The sequence below is a fragment of the Myodes glareolus genome, chromosome 2, assembly GCF_982192425.1.
Source record: "Myodes glareolus chromosome 2, mMyoGla1.1, whole genome shotgun sequence".
Lineage (NCBI taxonomy): Eukaryota > Metazoa > Chordata > Mammalia > Rodentia > Cricetidae > Myodes > Myodes glareolus.
Window position 1 is genome coordinate 74,761,078 of NC_142027.1, and position 26,532 is coordinate 74,787,609.

The 26,532-nt window shown below is 41.7% G+C and overlaps 1 long non-coding RNA gene across 2 annotated transcripts; it reads left to right on the forward strand.

Moving 5' to 3' along the window:
* Positions 1-3,829: 3,829 nt before the first annotated feature.
* LOC146895610 (uncharacterized) lies at positions 3,830-13,811 on the forward strand. 2 transcript variants are annotated; one of them, XR_015735201.1, is made up of 4 exons: positions 3,830-4,162; positions 4,581-4,671; positions 10,122-10,196; positions 13,138-13,811. It is a non-coding gene; the product is annotated as an uncharacterized LOC146895610 (long non-coding RNA). The 2 variants fall into 2 exon arrangements; XR_015735202.1 differs by lacking the exon at positions 4,581-4,671.
* The last annotated feature ends 12,721 nt before the right edge of the window (positions 13,812-26,532 follow it).

A 26,532-nucleotide genomic window follows, 5' to 3' on the forward strand; every position in this document is an offset into this window, starting at 1 on the left:
TTTCCACCATCTCACTTTCCAAACTGACCCTTCCTTCAGCATTCAGCTGAAATGTCATCTCCTATGCAGACTTTCTAGATTTGGCCAGTTCTGATCTTTGTTCTTTTGCCATTTTCTGAAGAAATGAGCAGCAATGCCATATTGCCTAAGGCTTTCAAGAATGCATGTATGTCCACATTACTACACATTCCCTCTGCTTTCTCACTCCTAGAGAACTGCCAAACACATAAAAGCACGAAGGACATCCAGGTATACAAGTGTAAGGACATCCCGGCATACAAATGTTTAGTAATATCAGCCCAGGAAGCAGGGCACCTACTACTGTCTCCTGTAGATGTACAAGGAAGTTACTGAAGTATAAAAGACCAGCTAGCCTGCCCAAGAGTCCCCAGCCTGGTGCTCAGTACAAATTATCTGAACCTCACTGTGCAATTCTTTCCCTCCAAAGCATCTTCAAACTAAGATGGGTAATATAGCATTTAAATAGACCAGTTACAGGCAACAAGGAGGGCAAAGACTGGACAGGCAACCGAAGTACATGAAGTGTCTCTAGCCTCGGAGAACAGTTCTGTCTGGTTAACATAGGACTTGTTTTCCCTTGGGTAAGAGGGTGTATTCTACTTGATCTTGTTGGAAGGGGACACACACTCTCAAAGTTAGGGCTCACACCATCAACGGAGCTTTATACTGGTGAAAAAGTTTCACAGTGCAGAACTTTCCCAAGCTTTGCAATTCACTGTTACGCTTTGTGGTCATGCTCACATTAAAAAAAAAAAAAAACAAAAAAAAACAAAAAAAACTATTAATTTAACAGGAATTTCTTAAGGAAACTTACTATTTTTCCAATTTCACTGGCAGGGGAAGATTTTAGAACAATTCAAGCATGGAGTCGGGCGTCCTCAATCTTTTGGCTTACTAAACTTGATGATGGGACAAAAGCCCATCTCATCCTGAAGCCTCACCTTCAATCTGAAGGGTACATCTTTTCCTTTTTGGACAATAAGGCATCTTTCCATAGAAATACCATGGGTCATTCAGGACTGAGATGGTCATTTCACTGTACCCTTGAAGAGCATGAGTCTTCTGGCTTCCAAGCATCTCCCCAGGTCAGGTCATCGTTGCTCTTTGAGTCAATACCTCAGCCTCAGCCTCACCCTGCACTGCAGCTCCTAAGTTCACTCTCTCAGCAACCCATATCTGTTACCCAACCCCAAGCTACCTCCTGCTACCACCATTGGATAGTTCATTCCAGCTAACATTGGATATTAAGGAAAGACAACGGGATTTTAACATTAATTCAACCTTTCTATACCCAAAGCTTCATTAAATCCCCCATGTTTTGGTTTGGCTTCTGTGTCTGCAGTCTTGCTCCACTCCAAGTATCACACGTGGTGGAGCCAGACTAATCTTTCCAAACAGAAGCAAAACTGTGGCTGTTTCGCTGTCTTAAAACCCTTCACTTCTCTGGCTGACCTGTCCACCCCCAAAACAATCTAATCTCTCTCTCTTTCTTTCGAATACAGTTCAAATACTTGAGAGCAGTTTAGCCGACTTTCAAAACTCTCTACCTTGTGTCTGAAGTTCATCATCTCCCTTCTTCCTGAAGTATCCTCTATACCCCACCTGGACTAAACATCTTCCAGTGCATAATGGCACTCTTGTTGGCCCCTCATACCACCACCTCAGGCCTAAGACCATGGAAGCAAGGTTCCTAATGCTTGTCTGTTTACTCCGCTCCCCATCAGGGTCTTCTTGCCCCTTTACCCCTATGAACCAGCTTCAGCCAACACAGTAAGGCCTCCAGGAAGCCTTGCAAAGCCCAAAAGAGGTGGCTTAGAGTTTATTTGGCCTGACAACAGCTGCTGTGTACTTCTGACGACGTAATTGTATTTCAGCGTGGGTTTCTCCATGACATGGCTGGAGGTTTGAACAGAAAGACAGTGCTTTAGAAGACTTGGTGTAACTTCACAATAGTTAATGATAGTATTCCACAAAGCAGGGCCACAGTAACTACCAGCTAAAGACTAAAGCATCTAACTAGTGATAAAAGATTGGTAGCATGGCGTCACTGTAACACTAAAGAGTATTGTCTACAGGGATTATACTCACACCTCTATCCCTTGCCCATACAGCAAAGGGGGGCGGGTCATTCTGGGTGACATCAGCGAGTGTTTGTTTTCGCTACTTGTCACTGGGAGTGGAGCAAATGATTACAGATGGGGCCGTGATAAACAGGGCAACTTTAAAACCTTGGCATTTGCTTCCCCTTTGCCTCTGCACTGGCTTCGTTTTAGGATTTTATCAACCAGTGGAGAGCCTAGCCCAAGTGTTTTGGCATTCGTTAAATAACCACATTTTTATTAAATGCACAATGAGTCAGTCTCTCCTCAGAGTCTATAAAGTAGCGTCTCGTAATGATTTGGACATGCTACTTTAGTATGTGTAAGAATTCTGGAGAAGCCAGATCTCCCCCAGCTCCCATCCTCCGAGGTACCTGGGAACTTTAAGAATCTGCATATCTACCAAGTTCCGTGGCTTAAACAACAGTCCACTGGTATGCCCTAAGACTTGGCTGTGTGGAGTACTGCAGTTTGCAACAGGGAAGGGGGATGTGTTGGAGTGTGTGCAGTCTCTTCTGCTCAGTACTCCCCAGGTCCTGGCTCACACAGAACTCAGGCAAGTAAGGACACCTTTGCTCTCTGAGGGTCCCATTGTACTGCTGCTGCACAGTCAGACTTTGACACAGGCTATAGTCTTTTGAGGTGAGTAATCTGACTCCTCTCAAATGTAGAACACAATTTAATATATATATGAAATGTGTGTGTGTGTGTGTGTGTGTGATCAGACAAGAAAAACAGTGAGTGAAATCTTGAAAGGGGAATGAATGATACTGACAACTCCTGGAAGACTGAGAACAATATTTTTTTAAAAAAATTATAGCTTTTTCTCATTCAATATATTTTAATTATGTTCCCCCGTCCACCTCCTCCAACTCCTCTCCACCAATGTAGTGATCATATACTCTCTCTTGATCAGAACAAACACAGCAAAGCAGACAACACAAAGCTGAAGCAAAAATAAAAACAAAAAGCAAAATAAAAATATGGAGTTTTTTTTTTTTTTTTTTTTTTTTTTTTTTTTTTTTTTTGCATTGGGCAACTATTCCTGGGCATAGGGCCTACCCTAGAAAGTGGTTGATGTGTCCAGGGAGACTTTCATGGTGATACAAATGGCCTCAGGATGGAGACAGGGAGAGTGGCCAAGATGTGATTGCTGAGACTTCCGCAAGATCCAATCACCAGCATGTGGTGGGAAGGATCAGCGAAGTCATAATTTTAATACAAATCTACAGTTCACCGTGGGCACAGCAGAACAGCTGCTGGGCACTCTTACTCCTCAGGATGGTGTCTGAGGTCTTGTGACTCCCAGGACAGGCTACTCCTTGAATTTTTTCTTTGTGCTGAAACACAGGGATGGATCAAGTCAGTTTTATTTGCTGATGTGCTCCCAGCACGTAATAAAGTTGCTGGCGCCTAATAGGTGCTAAGTAAATAGATATGGATTGACTGCCAATCTGGAAAAGGCTATAGGCAGCATATAAAATTATCTCTTCTTTATGTGTTCGTAAACACAGAAATTGGGGTCAAAGGAAGAACGGAGGGAAACTGTGCATCTGCCTGGCAATGAGACTGGAAATGGACCCCACGTGTCTGGACTTCCAATCCCGTTCTTGCTATCGCACCACCCCGCATTGTCAGGCTTCTATTTTGAGCTCCGGATAATGAGGTACTTCTGTGTGACCTCATTGTTTTCTATTTGTCTGCCACAGGCTGTGGTCTGCCAGACAGCAACTCAGTTAAGTTGTCTTCTTGCGGCCAGTGGCGCCCCTGATGAGAACAGCGAAGAGTGTGTTTTCTAGTCCGTATTCTATTTCAAGTGGTTTGTTTCTACTTAATTTGTACTTCCCTACAAGTGAATCAGAGCTTAATTCTGTGGAGAAAAGAAGGGCCGGACGAATAGTGACTGCTGAGAGGCAGTCAAGTCTCCCCCTGCTACCATGTTCATTGAAACATGGAAAATACACCGAGGTCTGCTGGCCAGGCTTTATGAAGTAGCTGTGTGCAGTGAATGTTCCTGGCTGGGACTGCAGTGAAGTTTATCAGTAAGTGTATTGTCTGGGTGTCCGAATATGGGTTCTGGGTAAAATAGAGAGGAGTGGCGCAGAAATACCAGAACTGGTAAGGGAAGGTTGGCTAGACCTTTCTGAGTACATCTGTGCCTTCTCTGCATGTATGTTATAGTAATGGGGAGTGTCTTATCCCTAGACAAGGGAGAGCACCTGCTTACAATCCCACAGCCCTACATGTGGGACACTACACACAGGGTGGTCTAGATATGCACTCTCGGGATAGAAACATCCTTTGAACACTTGGTCCCCAGCTAGTGGTACTATTTGCAGGAGGTTCTGGGAAACTTCAGAGATAGGATGTCGCTGGAGAAAGTAGGTCAAAGAGATTACATCATTGAGGGAATCTTGAAACTGGTCCTTCGTGTCTCTCTCTGTTTCTCTGTCCATGAAGAAGTGAAGATCAGCATCTGCCCTGTGCTTTTGCCATACAGATTCTACACAAGCATATAGCCAAGCAAATACGAGCTCAGCCTACTAAAACTGTGAGTCAAAAGAAACCCTTCTGCTTTCAAATGGTTTTTGTTAACAGTTATCTAGTTACAGCAGCAAATAACTAAGTAATGCACAGACTACTTGGACTCAAAGTTACTTCATATATCTGAGTTAATTTCTCCAAGTGTAAATGGAACTAAAGTTTTACTAATTTTTTAATTTCATTTAATGAGCAAACATGTATGGTAGCACTCAGAAATTCTGAGACAGCATATACTTAAACATTTACAAAGAAACATGGTGCCCCACCCAGATCTTATAACTTTATTATAAGATACAAAAATAATGTCCAAGAGTATCAAGAGACAGCAGGATAAATGTCTATATGTCTATCCATAACCACTTGTATTTATTAAGTACTTACTGTATGAGATGGATGTTCATGAGTGTATCTTATTGTTAGGCAATGTTGAGATGACTTCTATTTTGCAAATGAAGAAAACAGATTCCCAGAGGTCAGTATCTAGCTCAAAAAGAAATGTCAATCACAGAAATCATAGCATTTTAAAACAACAGCCAAGTGCTAAGTGTGAGAAGCCTCCCTAGGAGTTGCTGGTCACAGGGATTAGAGTCCCTGTACTAGTTAGTTTTCTATTGCTGAAATAAATTATTATGACCAAAAGCAGCAAAAAGAAGAAAGTTTGTTTTGCCTTGTGGTTCCAGAGGCCTAGAGTCAATAGTGGTGAGGATGACATAGCAACAGGCCGTCACAAAGCCTTGGTGACAGAAGCAGGAAGCTGAGCGCTCACATCTCGACTATGCACAGGAAGCAATGAAAATTGCCAGCTGGTAGGTGAGGCTATCAACCCTGAAAACCTACCCCCAGTGGTGTACTTTGTCCAGCAGGGTTACATTTCCTAAAGTTTCCATAGCAATCCCGGATAGCACCACCACCAACAGAAAAAAAGTATTCAAATACATGAGTCTATAGGTAACAGTCCTCATACAAACTACCATAGACCTTCAAAATTACACAGGTTACCACCATTATCTTTGTTTGCCCTTTTACCGTAACTAGATAGTGATACCTAACCCATACTCCTATAAGTAATTCATTGGTTCATTAGGTTGGACTTTGGTCCAGTCATTACCTTGGTGGGTCATGGGTTCCCTTACTGAGATGAAGAGAGGCATATGTGTATTGTGACTATCCAGTAAAAAGTCTCTCGTACAACACCATCAGTGAGCAATCATGCTCCAGTGGAAGGCTCCATGCTCATGAGGAAAATATCTATTTTCAATAAATGGAAAAAAAACTTCAGCTAAACGTGTTTTTTTCCTTGTGTTTCTATCAGCTTCCCAACTTCTTTCATTTGCCAACTCTGCTGCAAATTATGGGTGTGTCTTCTTGAATAATTGAGCCTTTATCCCAAGAAGTACCTTCATTATCTCTCAGGGTACTATTTGCTGTGAATGACACTTTATCCTCATGTACTACAGCTCTCAGGGTTTCCTCCATAGTCACATCAGCTTTCATTCCTTTTCCTATCATTTTAGGTTTAATCTGCAATTTAGATTGAGTTTTATATATTCAAATAATATGGAATAATTATATATAATGTATATGATATGGAACATATATAGTCCATGTGTACTATAACATGTAAATGACTGCTATAATATATGTATTTCTATTCAATTTGAACATCCCTTGAACATCTTCTCTGCACTTTCAGACCAATGACATTTAACATAACGACGTGTTTAAGCTCATCTCTCTGTACTTTGGTTCACATTTGCCTCATCTGTCCTTTGCTTACTTTCTCCTCTTCTCTCTCCCCAGGTCCTCTTCTTTATCTGAGATTGTTCTGATTGACTGCATAGTCTTTATTCTCTTGACTGACCTCAATTCTGTTTTTCTCTAGGCTTTGACTTCACTGTGTTCTGTGCTTTCAAACACTTCAGAGATGTAAACACAAGACACTTTCCATCATACATTTCCATTGGTTCTTTCCTGAATTTTTGTTAATGTTGTGTGTGTGGGTGCAAAAAATATATGTTGCTTATACATATCATAAACATAAAGTTGCGCTGGTGTTTTTAATAGCTAAAGTCTTTTAAATGAATTGAAATGATAATTTTGCAACCTCTTACATATTCTACCTGAATTATTTATGAGTTTAATCTTCTTAATTCCTTTGTATTCAACTGGTATCATGCTTCTGTCATTCTGAACAGCTGTGTTTGCATTCCTTGTGCTGGTCTTCAGGAAAAAAAGGTTTTATTTTCCTGTCCTTGTCTCTTTTAAAGTCTTTGTCTTCTTTTTTAAAGGGGGCACTTCATTCATTTTTTCCTACCTTGACAATTTTCTCCTTTAACTGTCTTATCACACTAGGTTAATCTGATTAGAGATTTGTGAACTTTTTCTTTTAGGACAAACAACTTTGCTTTCGTTAATTACTAATTATCACTTTTGTTTTCCTGGTATTTGATTGTAATTGGTTTTCTAGATTCTTAGGCTGCAAAATGAAGTCATTAATTGGAGACTTTTCTTATTTTCTAGTTGTTTACAGTCACCACATTTTAAGCACAAACTTTGGAAATGTCATTGTGGTCACAATGTTATAGTCTTGTAAGCTTGACTTGAGGTTTTTCACAAGACATGTTCTGTATCCTTTGTTCCTTGGTAAAGACTTATCATTTGTACTTGTCTGTTGTTTTTGGTTTGGTTTTTTTTTTTTCTGAATTCCTGTTTTTGAGCAATTTGATCAGGGCAGTTGTTTTGGGACTGTTATGTTTGAGACTTGTCCAACCTCTGGGATCTATAAGTTTTTAATTACAATCTCTGTAGTTTCTCTGCACATGACTGTCAGCTCTCTGACATCTTGACGCATAAATCCTGTGGGCTTTTCTTTAAACTTGAAAAAAAAAAAAAGAAAAAAAAAACTTGCCCATTTTTCTGCATGTTTTCCCTTCCTTTTTTCCCCATCAGGAATGTATTTTATATGCAAGCTCTGCTCCCTGGCTGCCCTTGCCATCAAGTCAGACATTTTTCAACACAGATATCATATTCATCTTTAAAATATCAATTTGAGTCATTTAAAATACCTTGCATTTATTTACTTAATATGATCCATGTTGACTTCAGCCTTTGAACATTTCAAGTGCATTTATCACAACTATACAATTCCTTGTTTCAGGAATTTAAAGTATGCATCAATTCAGAGTTGAATTTGATGATAGGTTTTTTTGTATATCATTGATTGTATATGTATTTGTTTTCATGCAAGATTGTTTTTGTTAAATGCCAGACATTGTGAAAATTTACACGATTGGATGTGTACTGTGAAGTGAATTGTACCCTAGAGGTACAAGTCTAAAATTGAAAAAAACTCAAGGTGACCCTAGGGGATGCTGCCTAACCAAGATAATCAGTCCTTTTATAAGTGGAGGACTTTAGATAGTGATAAAAATACATAGAAAAGACCATCTCAGGACACAGAGAAAAACAGTAGTGTGGGAATCAAGGGTGGGAGTGGGAAGTCAGGGGCTGCCACATTAAAAGATGAGCCTCCAAGAAATGCACCTGCAATCCAGTGAGTACCTGAGGTGCCAGAAGTTGGACAAGATCAACCCCAGCCACGCGCACACACACACACACACACACACACACACACACACACACACACACACCCTTGTGCACTGAGGAGGAACACACCCACAACTGGACAAGACCACAGGCAACTTCCCCACCATCACCATCACCAGAGAGCATGGGCTTTGGACTTCTGGCATCCAAATACTGTAACAAAATAAATTCTGTTATTTGAATATGTGCAGTTTGGGGGTTTTGCTATGTAAGTTTGGGAGCCCACCACACTGCACAGAATGTTTACATTCTCATTTATATCAGAGCTTTGTCTTACGGTGCAGTTGAGCTCAGAAACAGCTTGAGCCTCGGGGGTTTTGCTTAAACTTTTCTTAGAGGCAGTGGTGTAATGGAAAAATTAAAAATGCTACAGGATCCCCGGAGGCAGTAGGCAGTAGAAATGCTGTAGGTCCCTAAGCAGTGGTAGCGGGCCATGTGGCAACAGGCAGCGGGCCCTGAGAACAGGCAGAGACGGCTGCCGGTACCCTAGCAGTGGCTGGTCCCATGCTGGGAGACACGTGGCGGGCGGGCAAGAGACAGAGACATGGATAGGCATGACATGCATAGTGAGGTTGGATATTTATTCAGGGGGGTTATGGAGGGGGAAGGGAGAAGGGAAGAAAAGCAGAAAGGGGGGAGGAGAGAGAGAGAGGAGAGAGAGAAAGAGAGAGAGAGGAAAGAGAGAAGAGAGACAAAAGAGGGGAGGGGAGATGTGGGGAGAGGAAGGTGGAAAAGAGAGCTCAGGCTGGAAGCTGAAGATCAGCCTGCCTCAGTGGATTGGGGAGTGAGTGGGCGTGGCTTGTCTCTTAAAGAGACAGAACAATCATTACAAGTGGAGTGCGATTTGTTGGAGGATAGATTTTACTCCCCTCCTGAGATGAAAATCCCCCAGCAGTTAACACAATGCTGTATAAGTGAGGAGCTTTCTCTTGTGGACCCATGTTTTCAGGTCCCACATTGAGGTATATTTCTTGGGATCCTGCCTGACATATTCATCCATACTTGGGAGAAGAAAGGAAAATTAAGAAGGAAATAGACAAAAGGCAACAGATAGAATCAGGGGGCATTCAGTGAGCACTGTGATCAACCACAAGTTTGTTATTCAAGGTTCTTTTTTATTTTTATTTATTTTTATTTTATTTTATTTTTGATTTTTTGAGACAGGGTTTCTCTGCAGCTCTGGAGCTTGTCCTGGAACTAGCTCTTGTAGGCCCTGCCTCTGCCTCCCAAGTGCTGAGATTAAAGGTGTTTGCCACCGCTGCCTGGCCTCAGGGTTCTTATAGACCCCAATCCAAAAAGAGGGGAAGGCAAAAGACTTCTTTGCCAGGATCCAAAGAACAAACAAAGCAATTTCCTCTTCACACTCCAAATATCAAGTAAACACACCCTAGGTCCAAATGTCCTTTCCTCTAGGAAAAACATCTTGTAGCCACACCTTAGGTCAAGCATCCATCGTTTAACCTTGAAGGAACAAGAACAGGTCAGAACTCCCCGACCTTTAGTCAAGGTGGAATGGATTCACTTCTGTGGGCTCCTACAGCTTTCCCAATCTGGTTATGCAAAAAGGGGCACTTTTTCTGGCCACTTATCAGCTCCAAACATTGTTACTAGAGATTCTGCCTCTCACCGTGACTGTGCTCTGCTGAGTGAGCGAGGCTCTGCAGATGCTGGCACTTCTCTGTGCACGGCCATCGGCTGAAGGAGTCCTGTGGCTTCTGACTTTCCTCAGTTCTCAGTCCAGGTTCTGGTGTTGATTGCTCTTCCTGGGGAGTCTGGAAGCTCTTCAGGCAACCACTTAGTTCCAGAGTCATTCTCTACAGAACCCTCCTTCTGTGTTCACATTCTCTACAGGTCCCTGATCCAGTTGCCTGATAGCCATCTTGTTGAAAAGTATTGTTTCAGGCGTACACAGTCGATATCAAAAAGGTAAATCTCTCCCCCAAACTTCACTAAGTAGAAATCTGTGTGTGTGTGTATGTGTGTGTGTGCATGTGTTTTGTGTTGTGCAGTGTTCATATAGTTGCTTCTGTTAAAAAAAGAAAAAGCTTAGAAAGAATGATGTGAAAACCAGTACAGATACAACTCTTCCAGTGTCTAGACTATAGTCTTTTCATAACACCAAAAAATCTGATTTATAACTGGAACAGAAAAATGCCATATGTCACATAAGACAAGACACATCTGAGCCACCCAGCCTTATACCATAGCAAGACAGTTGAAAGGATATTGGGCTTATGACTCAGGGGTATTCTGCAGTGAATCCAAAGGGGCATCTGACAGTCAGTGAAATATTAACTCATGACACAAGAGGGTTTCATCTGTGAGTTAACAATTATCATCATCAGGAATGTAGAGGCCGCCTTGTGGAATGTTGTGGAAATAGACACATTTTTAGAAAGTTGAAAGAAAATGTAAAGAGTAAACATTTTTTCCCTCAACTTACGTGGTATGATCATAGCTGAAGGGGAATGTCTGTAGAACTCTTTTACTGATAAATGATGCTTCGGAGAATTCCAATACCCCAGATTTTCAACCTATAGAGGGATAGATCTATGCTAGGATCTTTGGCTGCTCCTGACAATACAAAATGATAAAATGAGATAATGTACATCGGCCAGTAGAGGAAATGAACACCAGGAAAAAGGGTTGCAATTGAAGTTAATTTAGACTTGGCATGTGTACACACACACACACACACACACACACACACACACACACACACAGGGGTGGAGGACACTAGAGGTCAATACACTTCCCCTTATTTTTTGAAGAGGGTTTTTCACAGAATATAAAGCTCACTGACTGGTTCATACATTTCAGAGATCTGCCTGTCTTAGTCTTCCACCTAGAGCTACAATTATGTTTAGCTGCCAGAAAGCTCAAATTCAGGTCTTATTGCGTTCATGACAAACACTTTACACAATGAACCATGTCTCCAGCCCCTACCATGTCACATGCTAGTGATGATTTTCATTATGGAGGAAAGACCAGGGGCTTGTTTGCAGGGAAGTCCATGGAGTACATCTCAGGGGGCCAGCTATACATGCTGGTTACAAAAGTACACACACTTCACTTACTACGATGTCACTTTTATTTTTATCTGTGAGAGAAATGAATTTTAAAGAGAAGAGTTTATTTTGAATCATAATTTGAGTCCCAGGTGGGCACCCCTGCCTTGGGCCTGAGATAAGTACAGCTACATGCTGATACATAGGGCAGTTGTTCGCTCCATGATAGCTGGCAGGGGATCTCTTCATCATCTAAGGCTGGGGCTTCCGTGACTTCTGCTCACTCGGCACAGCTTCTGTCTTAGGGTTTATATTGCTGTGAAGAGACACCATGACTACAGCAGCTCTTAAAAGCGAAAACATTTAATTGGGGCTGGCTTACAGATCAGAGGGTTAGGTTAGTACTTTGTCATTATGGCAGGAAGCATGGCAACATGCAGGAAGACATGGAGCTGGAGAGGTAGCTTAGAGTTCTACATCTAGATCAGCAGGCAGCTGGAAAAGAGAGCGATGCTATGCCTGGTTTGAGTTTCTGAAATCTCAAAGTCCACCCCCAGTAACACACTTCTTCTGTCTTGTTTAAGTGGAAGGAAGATGCTCAGTCACAAATATCCAGCAGTTGCTTCCCAAATTATCATACAGAGGCTCAATATTACTTATAAATGCTCGACGAATAACTCAGGCTTATTATTAATTAGTTCTTACATTTTAGGCTAACCCATATCCCTTATTTACACTCTGCTGTGTTGCAGTACTTTTTCTCAGAATGGCATGCCTTTCTTGCTCTCTCTGTGTCTGACTGATTCTGCCCTTCTCCTTCCCATCATCCTTAGTTTGGTTACCCCGCCTATACTTCCTGCTTGGCTACTGGCCAATCAGTGTTTCATTACACCAATTTGAATATGAAATCTTTACAGTGCACAAGAGGATTATACTACAACAAACAAGGTCACACCCACTCCAACAAAGCCATACCTCCAAATATTGGAGGTCATTTTCATTCAAACCACCAAATCTTCCAAAGCCCTCTCATTTAACTATAATCTCATCAATTCTTTAGTTCATTGAGGGAGATTATACCCATATGATCCAATCAGCTCTCATATAAGTGCCATCAGGTGGGCACCCAGCCTTCCACTTAGGAGCCGTTGAGGAAGGAAAATCTACACCATAACATGTATCCAAACATGTGCCTTTTTATTCTATTTTGCAACATCTTATAATGAAAGTATCTTAGAAAAAGAATAAACACCATTGAAGATAAAGGATGCAAACATAAATGCTTACTGAAATAAAAAAAATAATAAGTAATGGGACTGGGCAGATGTCTCAACAGCTAAGAGCAGCTAATGTTCCTCTGCAGGACCTGAGTTCAATTTTCAGCACTCACATGAGTTGCCTTATAATTATCTGTAAGTCCAACTACAGGAATATCAGATCCCTCTGACTTCTGAGAGCACATACACATATCCACACAGAGACACATACACATACATGTAATTTAAAATAATTAAAAGTAAAAATTGATAAGGTCATAACTTTAATGTTTCAAGCTATTCTGCATGCTCACAAAGAAGAAATACAAACATCAACCCAGCTATAAACTCTGTAGTCTCTCATGGTAACCTGCCCGCAAGATACTCTGGTATAATAGTGGCACAAAATGTTGTGGGAGTAACCAACTGCTATCTGACCTGATTTAAGGCCCACTGCATGAAACGGAATCCAGTCCAACATTGCCTGGGTGACCAAGAACCTAGTCAGACAGGCTATGGATCTAGGAGAAAGCACAAGATTCCTGTTCTGCTAAAGACACATAGCAACAAAAGACTCCTAATAACATTCTGTTATATTCACAGATCATGCCTTGCTCAGCTATCATTAGAGAAGCTTCCTTCTACAGTAGATGGAAACAAATACAGAGATCCAACACTGGGAATGTACAGAGAGTGAGAGGCTTGGAACACTCAGTCCTACATGGAATGTCCCCTTAAATCCCTCACCTCGGGGCTCAGAGAACTCTGGAGAAGAGGATCAAGAAAGATTGTAAGAGCCTGGGGAGATGGAACACACCAAGAAAACAAGGCCTTCCAGACACAACAGAGCTGACACACGTGTGAATTCTGAGAGACATCGTGTGAACTCAGAGAGACTGTGGCAGCATGCACAGGGCCTGCACAGGTCTAAGTCAGATTGGATCCCGGTGCTGAGAGGGGAAGTAGACACAACCCAGAAGCTATCACCAAAATTGATAACTGCTCTCAAAAGTGAAATTAGTTTCCTCAAACTGAGTCTCACTGGGTATACAGCCACAGGGCAGGCCCCGTGTCCAGCAGTAGATGGTTAGCCCAGTAGTATTTTTGGTGGTTCTTGGTCTCATAATGGCTTTCTTGAACTTTTCTTTTCTTTTCACTTAACTTACAACCCTTTCGCTTATATATTACAGTTTCAAACTTTTTGTTTGTCTGGAATTTCTGTTTGTGTGAATATGGGCCTTTGCATCTGAATATATTTCTTGTGCTTTTTCTTTGGCTCTTCTGGTTTCTAATTATTTCATTTTTTAAAAAAAAAATTCTGTCTTACACATTTGATTTTAGTTTTAACTTGAGTTCTGGTGGTAACTGGACAGACACCAAAATTTTAATCTCCAGGACTCCATTACATCCTTATGAAGTAGTGATTGAGGCAGCCTGCTCTAGTGCAAAGAATACTGGCTTGTTCAACAAAGGGCACCTGGCCACACCCTATCTATTAGCAACCCTCACTAGGATGTTGAATGAGTCATTTTTCCCTCCATGGTCTCTGGGCCAACTGGTACGAGAAGAGGGAAGGTAAGGGTGCTGCTCCAAGCACTTGTTGCCTGCGGGTATGACAGTCCTTAACATCCCTGACACTGGGCTGCAATGACATTACTAAATGTTATCAAACAGTTCACAACATTCTAAAGAAAAATTTATTTCAGCTAGACCTAATACACAAGTGCCTCATTTTTCGTATGTCTTTTCTAATAACTCACTTTTGTTTTTCCAAAATTATTAGCATCTCACACATTAGGGACATACAATCAAATTCTGGCCCGGTCTATAGAAACACAAGATGAATTGGTTCTCAAAGAGCATTTTTGTTCTAAATTACACAATTACGTTATCATTTCCAGAAAGCCCAGAGAGAGGAACATCTGTCCAACCCTCACTTCCCTTTACAGCAGGCAATTTATAACAGCATGGAAACATGGCTTCAGGCGAAGCTTTAGCCAAAGTTCTTTCCATTTGCCAAGCCCTTTGGTTAAGAAAGGGCATCTGAGCTCAGTGCACAGCAGCTAATTTGAACTTGTCCAGACAGAATCAAAATGGAATGAAGCATTCTCTAGTGTCAAGAAATCAAGCAAAACACAGGTTATATTAAGAAATATAGCTATATTTCCAGCTATATTAAGAAAAGGTTCAGTTTATTCTAGTGCAGGCAAGAGTCACACACATCTAAAGTAATCTATTTGGTAGTGTTTAAATGCAAAAACAAGAGAGATACTTTTTACCAAATATGTCAGACCAATATTCTCATACGTTCTCATACTCTAGAAACAAGAATGTGTGGTAGGGATTTGCACATGTACAGTGTTCACTTTGAAACTTGTCATCTTACGGTCAGAAACAGTGCATCAGAGTAACTACCGTTTAAAGACAAAAATCAGCATCCTGAAATTTTGAAACTGATTCTGGCTTCATTTTTACCTCTCAAAGACAAAGGCAGACAGATAGCAAATGATCTTTAGCAGATAATTTAAAAAAAGAACTATCTTCACTTTAGGATTACTTTTCTTTCTTGTTCTATAAATGAGACTCTCTGATCTTTATTTTTATCAGGCATAAGGCAATCATTAACCATTAATAAGCCAGTAATTGCTCAAAACTAACAAAAGTGTGTTATCCGTCCATGTTAAAATCTCTTGAAGCTGGATGGCAGTGGCTCCCAGTACTCGGGAGGTAGAGGCAGGCGGATCTCTATGAGTTCAAGGCCAGCCTGGTCTACAGAGTGAGTTCCAGGACAGGCTCCAAAGCTACACAGAAAAACCCTGTAGTGTTGAGAATCAAGACTAAAACCTGAACAGCCCAATCTGTGAATAATGATGAAGACCTTTTTCATATTTGATCTATTGTACTACACTGGTAGGATGCAAGGTCTACTGTCCTCGTGACCCTGGGGCCAGCTCTCTTGCCTATTGCAGGTAGCAAGGGGTGGGAGAGGGCAGCCATCTTTTTCTCACCAGTGCCACCACATGGCAGACTGAGGGAGGGGATCAGCTGGTCTGTACTCATGCCCTTAGTGCCTTTCCCTGCCTCCCCCCAAAACAGGGTCAGCTCTAGTGTGCTGCCCAGCTGAGGCACAAGCCTGTGGTGAGGGGTGGGGGGTACCATCTCCCCTGACTGTGGGGCCAGCTCTCCTTCTGCAATATCCAGGGAAGGGCAGGACCAGCTATCCCAAGGTCAGGGAGGGGCAGGGCCAACACAACAGGGCCCTCAGATTTCAACACATTTGTTTCCTAAGATCCCCATGGTAACACAGTGGTAACTCAAGCCATGAACATCATGTCAGACCCTAGCTGTAGCAGGCCCATGGACCCAGATGTGGCCCTTGGGAGCAACTGGGACCCAGGTACCACCATAACTCCGGTGGCAAGACAGGCCACCAAGATCAGTATGGCCTTTGGACACCAGCATGGTCTCAGGTGCCTAATCAGATCCTGGATATCTACATGATCCTTGGAGGTAATAGAAGTCACAGATGTCAACTCGGACCCTAACTGCTGTAAGGCACAGACCCAGATATGACCCTCAGCAGCATCCCTGGCCCAGGTGACACCATGGCCCAAGGTGACAGTGCAGGCCATTCAGGTCAGCATGCCCTTGGTGGCAGCATGGCCCCTGGACACCCACATGATCTCAGGTTGTGGCCTAGACACTGGGCTTCCTTGTGGCCTCTAGTGGCAATATGTGCCATGGACATCAACAAAGACACTGGCTGTGGCAGGACCATGGATCCAGACATTGTCCTTGAAAGCAACCAATACCGGGATGCCACCATGGCCCCAGGTGACAGTGTCAGCCATTCAATTCAGCAAAGCCCTCTCTGTGGGTCACTGGTTGTGACCAGTTGTGATAGGACCATAGACCCAGACACCGTCTGTGGCAGCAGCCAGGACCCAGATGTCACCATGGCTCCAGGTGACAGTTCAGGCCACTCAGATTGGCATGGCCCTCAGATACTAACCTGGCTCCAGGTGGCAGTCCCAACCACAGGTCTCTGCAGAGCCTTCAGTGTTGACAGGAGCCATAGACATCACCTCATACTCCCTCAGTTGCTTCAGGCCTTGCACCAAGATTGACCCTTGGCAGTAGCCCAGTTCAGAAATAACCCTGGACTGAGGAGACTAGCAGGCCATTCACATCAGCCTGTTCCTCACCACCGTCTCCTCTTCAGATCTGTCTCTCTCCGCATCCCATGAACGGTTCCCCCCCTCTCTCTTTTCCCCCTTCCCATGCTGTACCAGTTTACCACAATGGTGTCTTACTACCTGGTGCCATAGGCAACAAGTGGTACTTGGTTGAGACCTGCCCTGCCAGCCTCATGGGATGGCACAGAGCTATTGCTGTTGCTACATCACAGCTGACGGTTAGAGTCCCAGGGTGACTCCTGGTTGAATCCTGCCACAGTCAACCCCGTGGTACGGCGGGTAACTCTTCCTCTGTCACAGCATTGGGTTAGAGACCCCGGAAGGGTTACCTTCACTTTTTAACTCTTGGATAGCATGACCATTCTCCAAACATAGCCCTATTTTGAAAGGTTAGAGGTGATAACTACAGCACAGGAATATTACAATGAAGTAGCACAATTCAGTTCATAACCACATACATTGTATATGCATTTTATCTATATAAGGTTCTAGAAAAGCCTATTCCCTGCATTTTAAAAATTGTGTTCTTTATTCTTTAAACATATGCATATAACTAAATGCTGACCTTTTTCACCAATGCTTCATGGTAGGAATGAGTGTGGGACAAGCTAGCTGTTTGTCCTTGTCTCTTCCTTTTTGCTATAATAGTTCAAATTCAGACATGGGTTAGAACAGAAAAACTTCCATAACACACAAACACACTCTTACGTGCACGCACACACACACACACACACGGTTTACCTACACATTAGCTCTACTGTGAAATGATTGATGGATATCATTTGACAAAATCTGTACTTCTCCCCCCCCCCCTTTCTTCTGTCTCTACCCTTCTCTGGGCAAGGGTTTCTTTTTCCACTCTTGTACCTGGTATTACTATGTTATTTCTGTTTATAAAAGTCTTAAGGGGATTAGCATAATTCCTAAATGTTCAACTAATAATGATAATATTCATTTGTTTTATGTGAAATGATCCCCTTAAAATAATTAAGTTCCCATATTTGAACAAACTAAGAGACCTTTCAACTCACTTTCAAGTTGGTTGGTTCCTCGGGATTTTTCTTAATTAGAACTTAGAAAATAATAATCTTTTTCTCTCTGTAGCCTCTTTTGTTCACTTTCAACTTAACTGCTCTGAAGCTGAAGAACTGGGCTCTATAAATCTGTGTTTTAACACACGCTGCATACATCCTCTTGTTACGAGTTTATAGATCACTCCCCATCTAGACTCTCCCCAGGCAGTGGACTAATAGGAGAGTCTGTGCAGTCAGCAGCAGACTTCTCAGAGGGTAGACAGCCAGCAGTGCGGGAAGCGTCACGAAATACAACAATGAAGGAAGGGAAAGGGGAGAAAAGCAGAAAAGCTGGAAGTTAACTAATGGAAGGAGATAAAACGGCCTCAAACCATTATGCGAGACCATCTTTGGATTGCACTTTGTGTTTTAGAAGGTTCCTTTTTCTCAAAACTTTGTCTTCCTACTTTTATGCAAAAAATTAATTTCTAAAAATCATTTGAAATTTTGCATTTTCATGATGCATTTATACCCATAAGTTTATTACACTAAGATAAAATATCATGAGCAGATATAATATTCAAGGGAAAATGTAAATTGTTTGGAAACGTCCCAGAAATTAAAATATATTGCCCAAGATCATAACACAGTCAGACAGTGCCATAACTAAGGTCTGCTAATTTCCTGTTGAAAGACTATATCTCCCAGCTTCCCTTGAGAACTACATTAGTTATTCCCGCCCTTATAAGGAGCCTTAGCCTATCTTCTTCCTAGACTTTTGGCCTTCCTCTCATGTGGGTGACAAGGTACACCCCCCTGGTGATGGATAAACAGGGTCCTGCCTAGCATCAGACTAGGCCTCTCTTTCAAACTTGAGTCTATCTACAGCTGCCTCTTAAACAACCTAACAAGATCAGAAGGCCACCTGTCTTTCTAGTGATTAGAAATGGCGTCTGTGGTGTGTCATGTTGCACACACTGACTTAAGGTACTGGTTACATGAGTCTTCACAAGCCCAGGTGAGACAGAACTGTCTCTGCTGTTTTTCCTGCCAGATGCAGTGGTAAGGTTACTCACCTCTATGCCAGGGACGGTCTAACTCTCCCCAACGCATGAAGGACAGCTTTGCTCACAGTGTTCTCAGTTGGCTGCCTGTTTAAAATCTGAGCGCTGAAGGCGCCATTTCACAACCTCCTGACTCAGGGCTTTCTGCTCAGAAGTCTGCTGGACATCTGTAAGGGTTTTCTCTTTGTGTATAATTAAACATCTTTCCTCTCATTTCTGTCTACATTCCCGTTTTCTTTGACTTTGACAACTTTAATGAATCTTGTGGTATCTTTTCAGTTAATATTTGTTTTCTGAGATTTGGGATGTTTTTGGCAATTATTACTTTATGAAATTTAAACAAGATTTATGCCCCTTTCTCTTCTTCTCCCTCCCTCCCCAGTCCACACTCTTCTTCCTCTCCCTTTTAAAACTTCCGTCTCTCTCTGTCATTCCATTCTGCCTACCCCCTCTGGATGTTGTATTATTATTTTTATCTTTTTTTTTTAACTTATTGATGTCCCATTGTCCCTTAGGCTGTCTTAACATCTTTTTTTCCCCCTTTCTCCTCCTCAGTTAAGTAACTAGAAATGACCTATCTTCAGGGTCACCGATTCTGTCTTCTGCTCTATCATGTCCGATGTTAAAGTATCTGTTATATTTGTTCACGCTTTTATGCAACTCCAAGACTTAGGTTATTGTTGCTCATTTAAATACTTGTCATTTTAAGTGAAACATCTTTTTTGTTTTATTGTTTTCCTAGACTTGAGTTTTCTATGCTGGTTCTTTTGTATCTTGTGGAATGTTTTTGAAGGTGGCTACTTTGAATTGCTTGTCTGGCACTTGGAAGTCTGGCATTCTGGTGGCACAGTGTAAGTTCTCTTTGGTCATACTTTCATGACTCTTTTGGGCACTACAGCACTGAATTGGTGTCAATAAAACAACATCTTTGTCTGTCACTAGTGGCTAAAAGATAAAGGGCTGTTGGATCTCCGGTGTGACAAGATCGCCTCCAAGACTACACTGGAGCAGGAGTGGGATGAGTTCATGTCTCCTGTTGACTATATAAGGGAATGCGGGGATGATCCCATGGTTGATGGGAATACTATGAAGGGTTTGTGTTAGCATGAGTTCATGAGGTCATTACTGAGTACTCACTTGGCTCCCAGAGCTCAGCTGGTAAGATTAGTATTTGGGACAAACGTCTACTTCTCAGACTTTTGCTGAAACTCTGTAGGAAGTATGTTAGTAGATATACAGGCTAGTGTGGTTCATTTCAGGTGCCCCAGAGCTCTCTCCGGGACATAGCATAGGTCTCTGGGCGGGTACGACTCTCCCTGAACCGTACCTGCATGTGGTTTGGACTGTCTCCCTCCCCGCTGCTCCATGCTCCAAGTTTACAGACTGAGCCAGTATGGTGTTTCTGGAAGTTTAGGTGGACAGGGCTTGGCAAGTCTCTGAGTGGCCAGGACTCCTTTTATCTTAGTGGGATGCCCTCCAGCCACGGTGCAGAGCCTCCCTCCTTAGACTGATCTTCCAGGACCTACGTGGGTGGACCTATCAACTGGGGCATGGCTTGGCAAATGACTCTCCTGTTAGAACCAAGGTCACATAAGGTTGGATCTAAGTCCACAGAGGCTACAATCTATTTCTGACTCTGGACATGGTCAGCAAGCCTGGTGTGTTAGATGTGAGCCAAACCTCCTAAAATATGCTTCTTCTTTCTAGGGCTTCACAAGGATTTCACTACCTCCAGCTGGATCTCAGAGTTTCCCCCGACTCAGCCAATCACCAAAAGCACTTTGTGTATGAATGGTTGTCAAATGTTTGTTACTGTGAGGATATTTATCATCTTTCTGTCGCTGTTCTCAACCCCGTTGTTGATTAGTATAAAATCATATCTTATCAATTCCACTTTGGAAAAATGTTTCTTTTTACATAAAGGATGACTCATGCTTATATCTCAGTGCCTGATCAAAGAAACCTAGCATTATTTTCTTTTCTCCCCCCAACCTTTTATTTCCTCATAACCAAAGTTGATGGAATTTCTTTCATCACAGTTCTTGTGAGCTTTGTGTTTTCCATAACACTAACCGAGCATCACTCTTACCCCAAAAGTCATGACTACAAGATTTTTCAAAGAAATGTCTGTATTCCAATTTACTTATGAAATTTGTGTGGAATACTCCCCTCATGAACTTAGAATTCTTTGTGGAGTTGAGCATGTTGTAAAATCCAAAGAAGCATTTCCAATCCTCCTCCATCCGCTCTGTTAACACCACTTTGTGTTGACGACTCGGCTGAGAGTGGATCATTGGATTTAGTTTATGAATTCTGCTGGTAGAGCTGATAATCTCTTTTACTGGAGGGTTAGAATGTTGGCCTGCTCAGAGTATATTTAGAAGTAAACAGGAGGTAAAGGGGGGGGGCAAGCATGTACAGACTATTTTATAAAAACTCGAAAACATGGACTCCATGTGAGTAGTTTTAAAGAGAAACTTTTCCATCTGATCAATGTTGATGAAAGTGATTTTGATGAAGTAAAATCTTCGAGTCTCAAGAAATGGGATTCACTGTACAGGACTTTAAATAGGAATAGGCAAGGGCCGGAGAGAACATGAGTTGCGGTTTGCCCAGCTAGCCCAGCTATACTTTATTGACTCTAAATGACGGAGCCATATTCTAATTACTTCTGCATTTTCAAGTGAATGTGGAAAGCAGTCTTATACTATCAGAGAAGACTTGGGGATGTAGAAAAGGTTCAAAAATAAGGGTCTGAAGAGAGGTGGAGTATGTATCCATTCACAAGTCATGGTTGACAGCCTAGAATCCTTGAGGCATTCCTTTTCTAACCCTGACGTGAGCCAACATTCTCCAGGCATGTTTGATCACTCAGCTGTGAACTTAGAGTTATCTTAAAGCTCGTGTTTCCTCAGTCACTTCAGGAGCAAGATGGAAGGTGCAGAGTGTTGCTTTGTGGTTGGTGATAGATGTCTGCAGTACTGAATCTAGTTAAGGAGAAGGCCCATGAGACCATAAGCCCTCCCCCATCTTCTTCTCTATCCTTACCTGTCATAATTCAGTCATGCAATTTTTATTATTTGCCTTTAAAAGCTGGCATGCTCAGCTGTCCAGTCTTAATTCTGAAATGTGAAGCTGTGGATGGAGGGCAGCGGCCTCTCCCCATGGCTGTCACACTGAGAGTGACTCGCTGAGTGGCAGAATGACCTACCTGCACTGCTTCTCCATGAGGAATTTATTCCTCCCAGTTCTGCTGGGTGAGCCTCCACTAAATTGACAACTGCTATAAGCAGGATTTTAAAAGGTATTTTGTTGTTGTTGTTGTTGTTGTTGTTGCTGTTGCTGCTGCTGTTTGGTCTTTTGAGATAGGGTTTCTCTGTCTGTCTTTAGGAAAGCCCTGACCGACCTAAAACTCATTTTATAGACTAGGCTGCCCTTGAACTCACAGAAACCTGCCTTGCTCTGCCTCCTGAGTGCTGGGGTTTAAAGGTGTGTGCTACAACTGCCTGGCAAATGATTTTAATTATAAATTCAAAACACAGAGTTGAAAACTCTGTGGAAGACTGAAATTGGCTTTAAAAAGTCCCAGAACTGATCCATTCCAAATGTCAACTTTGTAAAAAAAAAAAAAAGTACCAATTCTTTGAATTTACTAGCAAAACTCAGAGGTATAAAATAATTACAGCTCCCACCTCAGTATAAAAGACAGGGAAACTTGATGAGACTTGATATCAGAACAACCACAAGAACCATAAGAATAGTCCCAGGTGGTAAGAAGGATCCAAAAGGCCACAGACCACCTGCTCTCCCTGCTAAAAGAGCCACCAAGGGCCAAGCCCACAGTTCCTTTGGGATCAGTAGGCTATACCGGTCTCCATTTGATTGTGTCTTCAACTAACACCCTGTGTTTAATCTGCTAAAGATTGCTACCCATATTTGGGTCAGCCTTTTCTCAAAAGCTACAAACTACATAAGGAATTTTCAGGTCATCCCCAGCATTTCCTTTGCTTGAATTAATGGAAGCAATTTGAAACACAAGTGACTAACAAATCTCGCCAACTACTGAGTGATATGGCTATCATTGAAGCTAACTAAGATAAAGGACTTATTTTCATACAAAATACTTAGTTCCAAGTAGATGAACAAAGAGTCTAACAATGACATAGGCAAGCTCATGTGTAAAACAGTGTCTACTGTAAATAGAGTAGGGTAGCAAGAATAATTTTTTTAAAAACAATCAGTCTTGTTAATAACCTCACCTCAGACATTACTAATGTCTCTCAGGCAAGTGATTTCGGATCCTTGGTGGTTTATTGAAAATCCCTAATTTCCCTGTGGAGGAGCCAGGCCGTCTCAGCACTCCAGCCAAGGTGTCCCGCCCATTGAAGACTCATTATCCCTTGAGGTTGCACTGACAAAGGGCACCTATGTACACGATAGATAGCTTCCATGGACAAATAAAACCCTCTTTGCCGAAAGAAAGTTGACCATATGTTTATTTATTCCTTACTATGAGTAGTAGGTGCATGGCAGAAAGTTCTCTCTGTCGGGGAGCAGTGATGCTGTGCTCTCTCTTTCTGGTTCTTTCACCATGAACACTAGTTTCTTTTGAAGATTGCTCTCAGTACCAACTAGTCAATCCTTTCACTTCTGGTCATCAGTCTGTTTCTGAAACATTGATGCTAAGTTTTTAGAAAGTGGCATTGGAACGATCCTGCCAGTGTCCCTCACTGTGGAGCTCTTCCTATGCGGAAGGAAGGTGGGGGACACTTCCCGGATCCCTTCTTCCAGATGAACAGCTCTTCAATTTACCCTCCGTGTTTCCTTTCATTTAATTCATTTAATTTTCTTTTAAAAGATTTGCTTTTATTTTGTCTGTGTGTCTGTATGTGTATCTGTGTTTGTACGTGCACACGTGTGTATTTGTGCTTGTGGAGGCCAGAAGTGGGTGTCGGTCCTCATGATGGAGCAGCAGGCACATTAACCTTCCTCCTCCATATTTCCAACAACAGCATTAGTGAAACTTACCCTTATATTTCAGACTTCTTAATATGACTTTCTAGTCCCTTTACCAACAATTTCCATTTCCATTTTCTGCCCCTCATCTCTATTATTGCTATAATCCCATCTGTAATACTGAGCATTGCTATTAAAGATGACTACTTCTTTTGTAATTCTATCCTTTATGTATGGTGTTGCTTTCTGAACACCATTTGCCTGATAGCAAATAATTATTTCCAAGTTTCTCAACTAATATATTCTATTTACTTTATAGGTTTTGTAGGTTTATTTTACTAATTAAAAACTTGATACCATATTTATAGGTCTTCCTATAAATACTTATGTTTATCCATGTAACTGTGTGTCTGTGTGCATCTGTCCTTCAGGTGTTGTGAACGCCTTGAGCATGAACTCCCTGTTGGTGGCCTTTTATTGTTATTAATGACCTGCACAGTATCTTGGCAAATGGAAATCACCCAATTCCGAAAATACTGTGAAGAACATCATGCCTTATTCTTTCCTCTTGTTGCTGTTTTTGGTTTCTTGTTATTATCTGCTCATTAAATTTTGCAAGGTTAGATTTGGGATCAATAAAGTCCAAAGAAGATACATACAATTGTTTATTTTTTTAAAATGTGCTTATAAGTGATTATATTATTTAAAATAAACTTCAGATTTAAAATTACATTGTGTATTGCTATGACAATATCTCAAAAGCCCACTCCCTATTCAGAATCAATTATTCTCATGGATGTGATGAATACAGCTTGTATTTTTTTCTTTCTTTCTTTTTTTTTTTGCAGAGTGAGGTTGAATATTTATTCAGGGGGTTGTGGAGGGGGAAGACAGAAGAGGGGGCAGAGAGAAAGAGAGAGAGAGAGAAGAGGAGAAAGAGACAGAGGGGGGAAGCAGAGAAGTGGGGAGAGAGGCAAAAGCGAAGCTGCCTCTCCGAGAGGAAGACAGAAAAAGAGATACAGCTTGTATTTTAATACTGTTTTATAAACATGTATATATCAATGAATAAGTTATGCTATTATTCTATTTTTATAAATATTTAAATGCTATTATACTTCCCTCCTTCTTTTAAACTTACATTTTGTTTATTATTTATAATTGTCAGTTCTTTGGCATGTGAATGTGTGGTTTATTCAGACATGATTTCTTTTTGTGGCCTTGGCTGTCCTGGAATTAGCTCCTGTAGACTGGGCTGGCCTCGAACTCACAGAGATCTGCCTGCTTCTGCCTCTCAAGCACTGGGATTAAAGGCATGCACCATCACTGTCCAACTTATAACTGTCAATTCTTTAGCCTAAGTTATTTATTATAAGTGATATTACCTAATATAAGTTATATCTAATTTAGTCATTTGTCAGTCAGAGGATCTATTCTTAATCCTCAGAATAAAATTTTAATAAACACAACTATAAATATTTCTGATGCACAGCTGAAAGGGTTTATCTCTAAGTTATATTTATATGTTACAGATGTTATAACATTTTCTGATTTAGTAAACGAGGCCAGCTTGCTCTACAAGGTTGTATTTGTCAATTTTTCATTGCTAGGGAAAATATGCCAGAGTCAAGTTTGCTTTCTGCTTCTATGAAAAACCAAACCAACAAACAAACACGCAAGGTGGGTGAAGGAACAGGTTTATGTGACTTAGCGTCCCCAGTCCATCGTGGTAGAAATGTGAAGTAGCAACCCATAGATGGAAACTGAGGCAGAGACCATGGGGTAATTTTGTTCATGGGCTATCTTTTCCTGTGTGTTCCTCATCTTTCTTTCTGATATATCCCAGGCCCACCTTCCTAGAGATGATAGTATCCAGGTTATGTTGAACCCTCCTCCTCAATTATTAATCTAGAAAATGTCCCTCAGACATGGCCACAGACCAATTGGATGTAGGCAACTTCTCAGTTGAGGTTCCCTCTTCCCAGCTGACTCCAGTTCATGCCAAGATGACAAAAACTAGTCAAACATAAAGAAAAGAAGCTCACTTGCTTCCCAGCTCTAGGTCAAAGGAATGGCCCTGACACCGGCTTGGCTCCAGCAAGGGTCCTCTTGAGCCCATCACATTGCACAATGGCAGAAGCACTTTCCAGCAGAAGTGAACAAATTGCCAGAGTTGGAGACCAAAAAAAAAGAAAAAAAAATTTCAGGACTCAGGCTCAGGTTTTTATAACAAACAACTCACTTTCAAGAGAACTGAGGAATTCCACAAGAGCAGTGGTTCTCAACCTTCCTGATGCTGTGACCCTTTAATGCAGTTCCTCATGTGGTGACCCCCAACTATAAAGTTATTTCTATTGCTACTTCATACTGCAATTGTGCTACTGTTATGAATCATAATGTAAATGTATTTAGAGATGTAGGTTTGCCAAAGTGGTCCTAACCCACCGGTTGAGAACCACTATAGTAGAGCCACATTAGTCCTGTCTGAGAAACGCTTTCTGAATCGCCCATTGTGTGTCACTTCTCAATGCCTGCACATGAAGAACCAAGAATAGATTGCATTGGAGATTATGAAAACCATATCGACACCACAGCAAACATCTTATAAACTATGAGAACATGAAGTAGTTATATCTCTGCAATATATACCTGATGGTTGGGTCACACTAGACTGTCACACACACCATTTCTATCAATCTATGTCAATCCACTTGCTGTCTCATCTTCTGGTGCTTGATTGGTAACTGCATAGGCTTAAGACTGTTTGAGCGA